The following is a 6000-nucleotide window of genomic DNA, read 5'->3' as shown; positions in this document are numbered from 1 at the left end:
GTTATCAGGAACGACTCTCCGCGCGCCAGACTCCGATCCACAGATAACGACAGCTGGACAGGCGAGCAGCGGAGGGGGGCGATGCCCGTTCGCCGTCCCCCCGTCGGCTCCCTCTGCACCAAGCGGCAGCAGTTGGGGGATTCCCTCCTCCCTGCAACGAGAAGCGGCAGCAAAAGGCAAGCACGCGCGCGCGCGCTGGGGGATTCCCCCTTTTCGCGGCTCTCGGAACGTTCGGGATTGTTCCCAGTGACGTCACACGGGGGGGAAGGCTCGCGGGCTGGCCGGCCTTCAGTCGAGCGGCGCCGCGCAAGGGAAAGTGGGAGGGGAAGGAGGGGGTGATGTTTCGGAGTCCTGGGGTCCCACGAAACCGCCACTTGGCGGGTCGCCTTGAAACCGTCGCGCGTAGTCGGGGATCGCTCTCTGTGGAGTCCTCCGCTTCACCAAGCCGAACTCTCTCTCTCTCTCACACACACACACAGGCTCTAGTTTAAAAAAAAAATTAAATTAAAAAAACATATTCACACAGCGTCAGCGTCGTCGTCGCCGGCCTCGCGCTCTCTTGGCTCACAAGCGGCGCTTCTCGCTCGCTCGCTCGCGGCGGCGCGTGGAGGAGGAGGGGGAGGAGGGAAGAGAGTAAGGGGGGAACTCTCGCGAGGCTTGGGCGCAGAGCATCGGCCGCTGCGGCTCGGAGCGGCGCCATTTTGGGACTGGCTGACTGACTGGAGCGAGGAGTTTGTGCGCGCGGCGGGGGAGAAGCGGCGGCAAAAAGGAGCTTTCAAATTCGGGACCCCGCTTAAGCTGCGAGTCTTTGCCGGGACTTTTGGCTGGCAGGTTAGAGCCGCGCCGCCGCCTCACCCGTCGGGCGGGCCGAAGGAAAGAGGCCGCGGGGGAAACAATGTTTATATAGAAGGAGGGGGTGAAAGCGGGGGGGGGAGGAAGAGGGAAAAGGAGCGTCTCTGGGGAAGGGAGGGGTGGGGAAGAGCAGTTGGGATATAAATTCTCCTGCCTGGGGGGGGGGGAATAAACAACCTTCCTTTTCTGAGAGCGGCTCCCTTATTTTCTCCTCCCAACCCCCCGCTTCCTCCTCAAGTCTGGAGCATGTGGCCTCTTCGTCCCCTCCCCCGCAGACGGTGTTTGGCCCCAGCCTCCTTCGCCAGGAGGGCCTGCTGAGGTAGCTCGAGGATCTTGGGAGGGAGAGGAGAAAGTAAACGGCGACCCCACACACACACCACCACAAAAACACACGCTCTGCTCGCCTTGTTGATAGAGGAGGAAGACATTTGGGAAACTCGTCTCCGACTTTACCTGATTCTAAAATGGGAGGGAGGGAGGGAGGAGGAAGAGCGAAGCCGAGGCAGGAAACGCGCGTTCCTGCTCGGAGGTGTACAAAAACACGGGCGCCTTTCCCCTCCCTCGCGCCCCACTTTACAGGATCTTGGAGGTCCCGGCTCTTAAAATCTCCAAACCTGGTTGTTTGCGGACCTTTGCATAGCCATACTAAAGTAACTCCCACTGAATCAAGGTGCTTATTCCTAGGTAAACAGTGAACCCCCCCTCCCTTCCGCTTTTTTTGTCTTCCTGTTATGCCTTCTTATATGAGCAAAAAGAATGACACTCTTTGGGGTTTTTTTAAACTTTCCCCCAGTTATACTTCTCCAACAACTTGTCTCACTCGTGAGTGGGAACTCCCCCCCTTTCCTCCTGCCTTCAGCACGTCCCCCCCCCCCCCACACGATCATGTTTATTGAATGTTTCAAAACTTTCCTGGTGCTTTTTCTCTTGTTTCTTCACAAGTATAAGGTAGTGTTGTGATTCTTTGAGAGTAGATTAATAACACAGTGTGGTCTGTGCTGTCTTAAGAACCAAACCTGACTGAAGTGTGTGAATCTCTCTCTCACCCCCCCTCCCTTTACTCCTAGGTTATTTGGGTTCTGAACAGAAGTCTGGATCTTTTGCAACTTGTTGCCTCAACTTATGAAAATTTAACTGGATGTTGATCTATAACCTCGGCTTCAATTAAAATGAAAAAATATTGACTACAGTGCAACTGGGATTATAACTTGTTCAGTCACTTTTCTGCTTCATACAATAGTGAAGTCTGCAGAAACCAGCTGAAAGCCTGAACTTTTCCCCTCGAAAATTCAAGACATCTTGGACTAATTTTTGCCCCCATGGAATGGATAGTTGGATAATCTTAGATTCTGCATACTACTTTCAAAACTCAGTTTTACCTTCTAGTTTGAGAATTTCAGGCAAAACTACAATTAACTTCTTTTGTCAACTAGGTTTAGAGGGTTATATTAAATGTAGATGCTAGTTATTCTATTCTGGCTTTAGTGGTTTATGGCAGATATTTTGACTTTGTTTTTTAGGTAGTGTAGCATTGGAAGTATTTTGCAATGAAGCCTGCGTCCTAAATGAAGAGACAAGGAGACTTTCTTTTCTTTTTTTTAGTTTAGACACCTTTGTATTTTTTTAGATGTTGGGAAGAAGCAGGATGGCCCTGTCCAGATAGCTGTTGTGTGCAGATGCCTGCAATAACACAGATGTGCTTCACTTCAGATATAGAATTTGACTTTTCAGTTCTACTCTTTGTGTCGTAAACGGCATATTTATTTCTTCTCGAACTGATGCTCATGATAGTGAGATGTACATGGAATAAGAAAGAGAAGAAGCTTCGGAAAAATAGCCAAGCTGTTAAAACCAGACTTATCTGACCTGGATGTAACTTTGTGGAGTCCTTAAATGTGAAGAATGGGCAGCTGATTTCCAAGGATCAGCTCTGTGTTGCATAGCTACGGATGTAGTATCTTTAAGGAACTCGGGATATTATTGCAAGGGAGGCAAACTGGAAAACACAAATCACGGAGAGTTAATGCCAGTCTTTGCAGTTCTCTTGGATTTTGTAAGTATTGTATGAAATTCACATTGACTCAGTTATTAGTGAGGTGAAAATGATAAATGTAGAGTGTGCAGATTTTTTTTAGTTCTCTTAGTTTGGATTAAACGTACTTCTGACAACAAGAAAGTTGTACTGACATTTTCCTAGCACAGAGTTCTGCCTGTGGAATATGGATTCCCTTCCTTCCCTTCACAGTTTGAAATGCTCCCTGAAATCCTGTTTCAGAGTGGGGATGACCCAGAATCAGGATTTCTGGGTGCATTCTAAGCAGCTGGGAGAGGGCAGGAGGTGGGAAACTCACATTTTGCAGATGGAAGTCCTTCTGCCTGTGGAAACATTTGTCAAGATTGAGTCCAAGGCAAACAGTTAAACACTTGGAAATTGTATCTTTTTGATTTAGCATTTTCTGTTAAATGACAGGATATTTAGCCAATACTTGACAGCATATTTAGCCAATGGGCTGCTAATCTTATGTGTGCTTAGAACTTCAAATTCAACTTACTTCCTAATAAGTATGTTCAGTATTGAGCATTAGGAATGCACAGAAGCAAAAGTTCAACTTTGTTTTGCACGCCATCCAGTTTGCAGTTTGTGGTAAAATTTTGAGCTGGAGTTAATAGTGCAGAAAGATTTTTATGGACATGACTTTGATGGACCAAGGGTCTGATTCAGTATAAGGCAGCTTCATGTGTCCATGTATCCTGTCTTATAGTCATTGAAAGCATGTTTAGTTTCTCAAAAGGGAGCTGTGATCTTGCTTGGGACTTCATCTGGAGTCCTTGCTTGGAAGAGTTCAGCATCCTGTTCCGTAAAAAGTAGAGCAAGATGTATGCTAATTTGCTTCACTTGCCTTTTAAATGTTTTTTAATGTGATGCTGGTCTATTTACGCACCAGTGTTGTATGACAGAGCAGCATTTGGGAAATCTCAATGAGAAAGGCAAACTATAAATGATATAAATAAATAAATAAAGAGGCTTTCCTACCAGCACCTTATCCTTGTCTTTCAAAAACTTGCATAGTCTACATATCTGTGGCTTTCCAGTGCTGGTGTGGTAGTACTCATGGCTGGTGATGACCTGGACCAGGGACAAGGTATCTCTTTATGCCCATTGTTGCTGTATGTTGGATAACATTGGTTTCTTAAGTGTCCTCCCAGCATGAGAATATTGTTTTTAATATCTCAAAAGATTATTCTCTTCTAGTAATAACTAACACTAAACTTGTCATTCTGTGTAATTGGTTAAAAAACAGAATTGGGAGAAGTTCATTAGGATAATATGTGTACTCTTTAATATATTAATTCACATTATCTTAAATTGATCCTCAGGTTTATTTTCAACAGAATCCAGTGCTGCTTGAAATACATAAGATGGACAAAACAACCTAGTGCATAAAGTGAGTAACAGTTCTTGTGGTTTATACTGTGTGTTTTTGTTTATAAAAGGCTTGTTGGTTTCTAACAGTGCTTTAACTGTTAAATTCACAACAGCTTTACATAGTTTACTTTCTATTTTAACCTCCTTTGAAATCTAGTAAGCAATGAACAACAAATCACTTTGGTAATACTGATATTTTGATTTCGGCAGAGTTTTTAAAGAGTTCTCTGTGCATTAAGTTTTTAAATGTTTCTTTTCAGGAAGCTGGGGCTTATGTATGTGTGCCTTCTGTTAGTTGAACCACACCTCCATCCCATTATCATGTGTTGAAGGGGATTGAGTGCGAGCACCCCCACCCTCTTTATTTGAAAAGGGAGACTTGCAGCGGTTACCTTTTAGATATCTGAATTTAGACCAGAACAGTGTGTGTTAACTACAGTTCAGAGTGCTCTAACTAGCTCTTCCTTCCCTGTTGTGCAGTCTGTATACAGAATTGTTGAAACAGTTTTGTAAGAACTACAGATTTTAGTTTAGGGGTAAATGGTAGATTGCGAATTACATACTGAACACAATATTCTAAATTTTAGTTGCCATGTGAAACCTCATAGATGAGAGCCAGGATCAGAATGTCTTCCTAGATTAGCTGCATAATGTCCTTCAAACACTCTTAAGATTTTTTTGAACTTTTCAAAAAAAATATTGAACTCTGGAGGGTCCTCTGGAAGGAATGCCATTCTAAAAGGCTACTTGGGAAAATGCTGCATTGTGTCACTAGACCCCTCGGATACTCGTTAAGGTGTTATAATTTAAAAAAGTAGGTATTTTCAAACTCAGTTTTATATATGAAAGTGAAACCTTTTGCATTCTGTTAAGACTACGGCAAGTGTAGGTTTTTTTGTTATTCCTTCTGGAATATCTGCAGATGAAAGACTGTTCCTGCCTCCTACTACCTACAAACGCATGTTCTGTGTTAGAGTTTTATATTCTATTCCTGTGGAATTTGTTTTGGTTAGCTGAGGATTGAGAGTGTTAGATGATGATGTCATCTCTTGAGTCACGCATATAGGCCCTGATTTTTCACACTGTTGTAAATATTTCAGAATTGACACTATAAATATGGATCTACATATACAATAGCGATTACAGACTTGTTTTATTACATATGTTGAGTCTGGGTTGATGGCAGCATGGATTATTTAATGCAAAAATTGATTATAAGGATCTGTGCAGAGTATCTTGAAAATGAAGTTTTCTCCTGCTATTCTGATACTTCATTAGTTTGCATAGTTTGCATAGTTGCTTGGCATTGCAGCTTTAATTGTGTGGTTGAGATGTTGCATAGTTGGTGGTTGGTGTCCCTCATATGTAATACTGTTTGCCAGTGGGAGCAGTAAGACTCAGTATTCCTCAAACTTTAAAGCATGGGTCTGTTTCTAAACTGTAACATTTTGGTCCCTAACCATAACTGACCATATTGTCTGTGGTTGAATGTGCATAAATCTTTCAGGAAAAGCCCAGGATATGCACATCACCATAACAAAGCTGCAGCTCTCCCTGAACTTCCTCCTCCCAGGTAGAGGTAGTTAGAAGGTGACAGCGCAGGTTTTTTTTTTTGTCCAGCCACAGCTGACTTATGGTGACCCCATAGGGTTTTCAAAGCAAAAGATGTTTGGAGATGGTTTGCCATCACCTGTCTTCACATCACGATCCTCATAAAATCA

General features: G+C 43.9%; 1 protein-coding gene across 2 annotated transcripts in view; it reads left to right on the top strand.

Moving 5' to 3' along the window:
- Window positions 1-2502: 2502 nt before the first annotated feature.
- The window catches only part of GPBP1 (GC-rich promoter binding protein 1), a 40592-nt gene continuing 37094 nt past the window's right edge, over window positions 2503-6000 (top strand). Inside the window, exons 1-2 of one of the 2 annotated variants that reach the window (XM_056848191.1) lie at window positions 2503-2905; window positions 4231-4298. The gene's annotated coding sequence lies outside the window, so the exon portion shown is untranslated. The remainder of the gene's footprint in view (window positions 2906-4230; window positions 4299-6000) is intronic. The other variant, XM_056848190.1, reaches the window with a different exon arrangement.

Source organism: Euleptes europaea, chromosome 4 (assembly GCF_029931775.1).
Source record: "Euleptes europaea isolate rEulEur1 chromosome 4, rEulEur1.hap1, whole genome shotgun sequence".
Classification (NCBI taxonomy): domain Eukaryota; kingdom Metazoa; phylum Chordata; class Lepidosauria; order Squamata; family Sphaerodactylidae; genus Euleptes; species Euleptes europaea.
The sequence above is the reverse complement of the archived record's forward strand: the minus strand, read 5'-3'. Positions and strand labels throughout refer to the sequence as shown.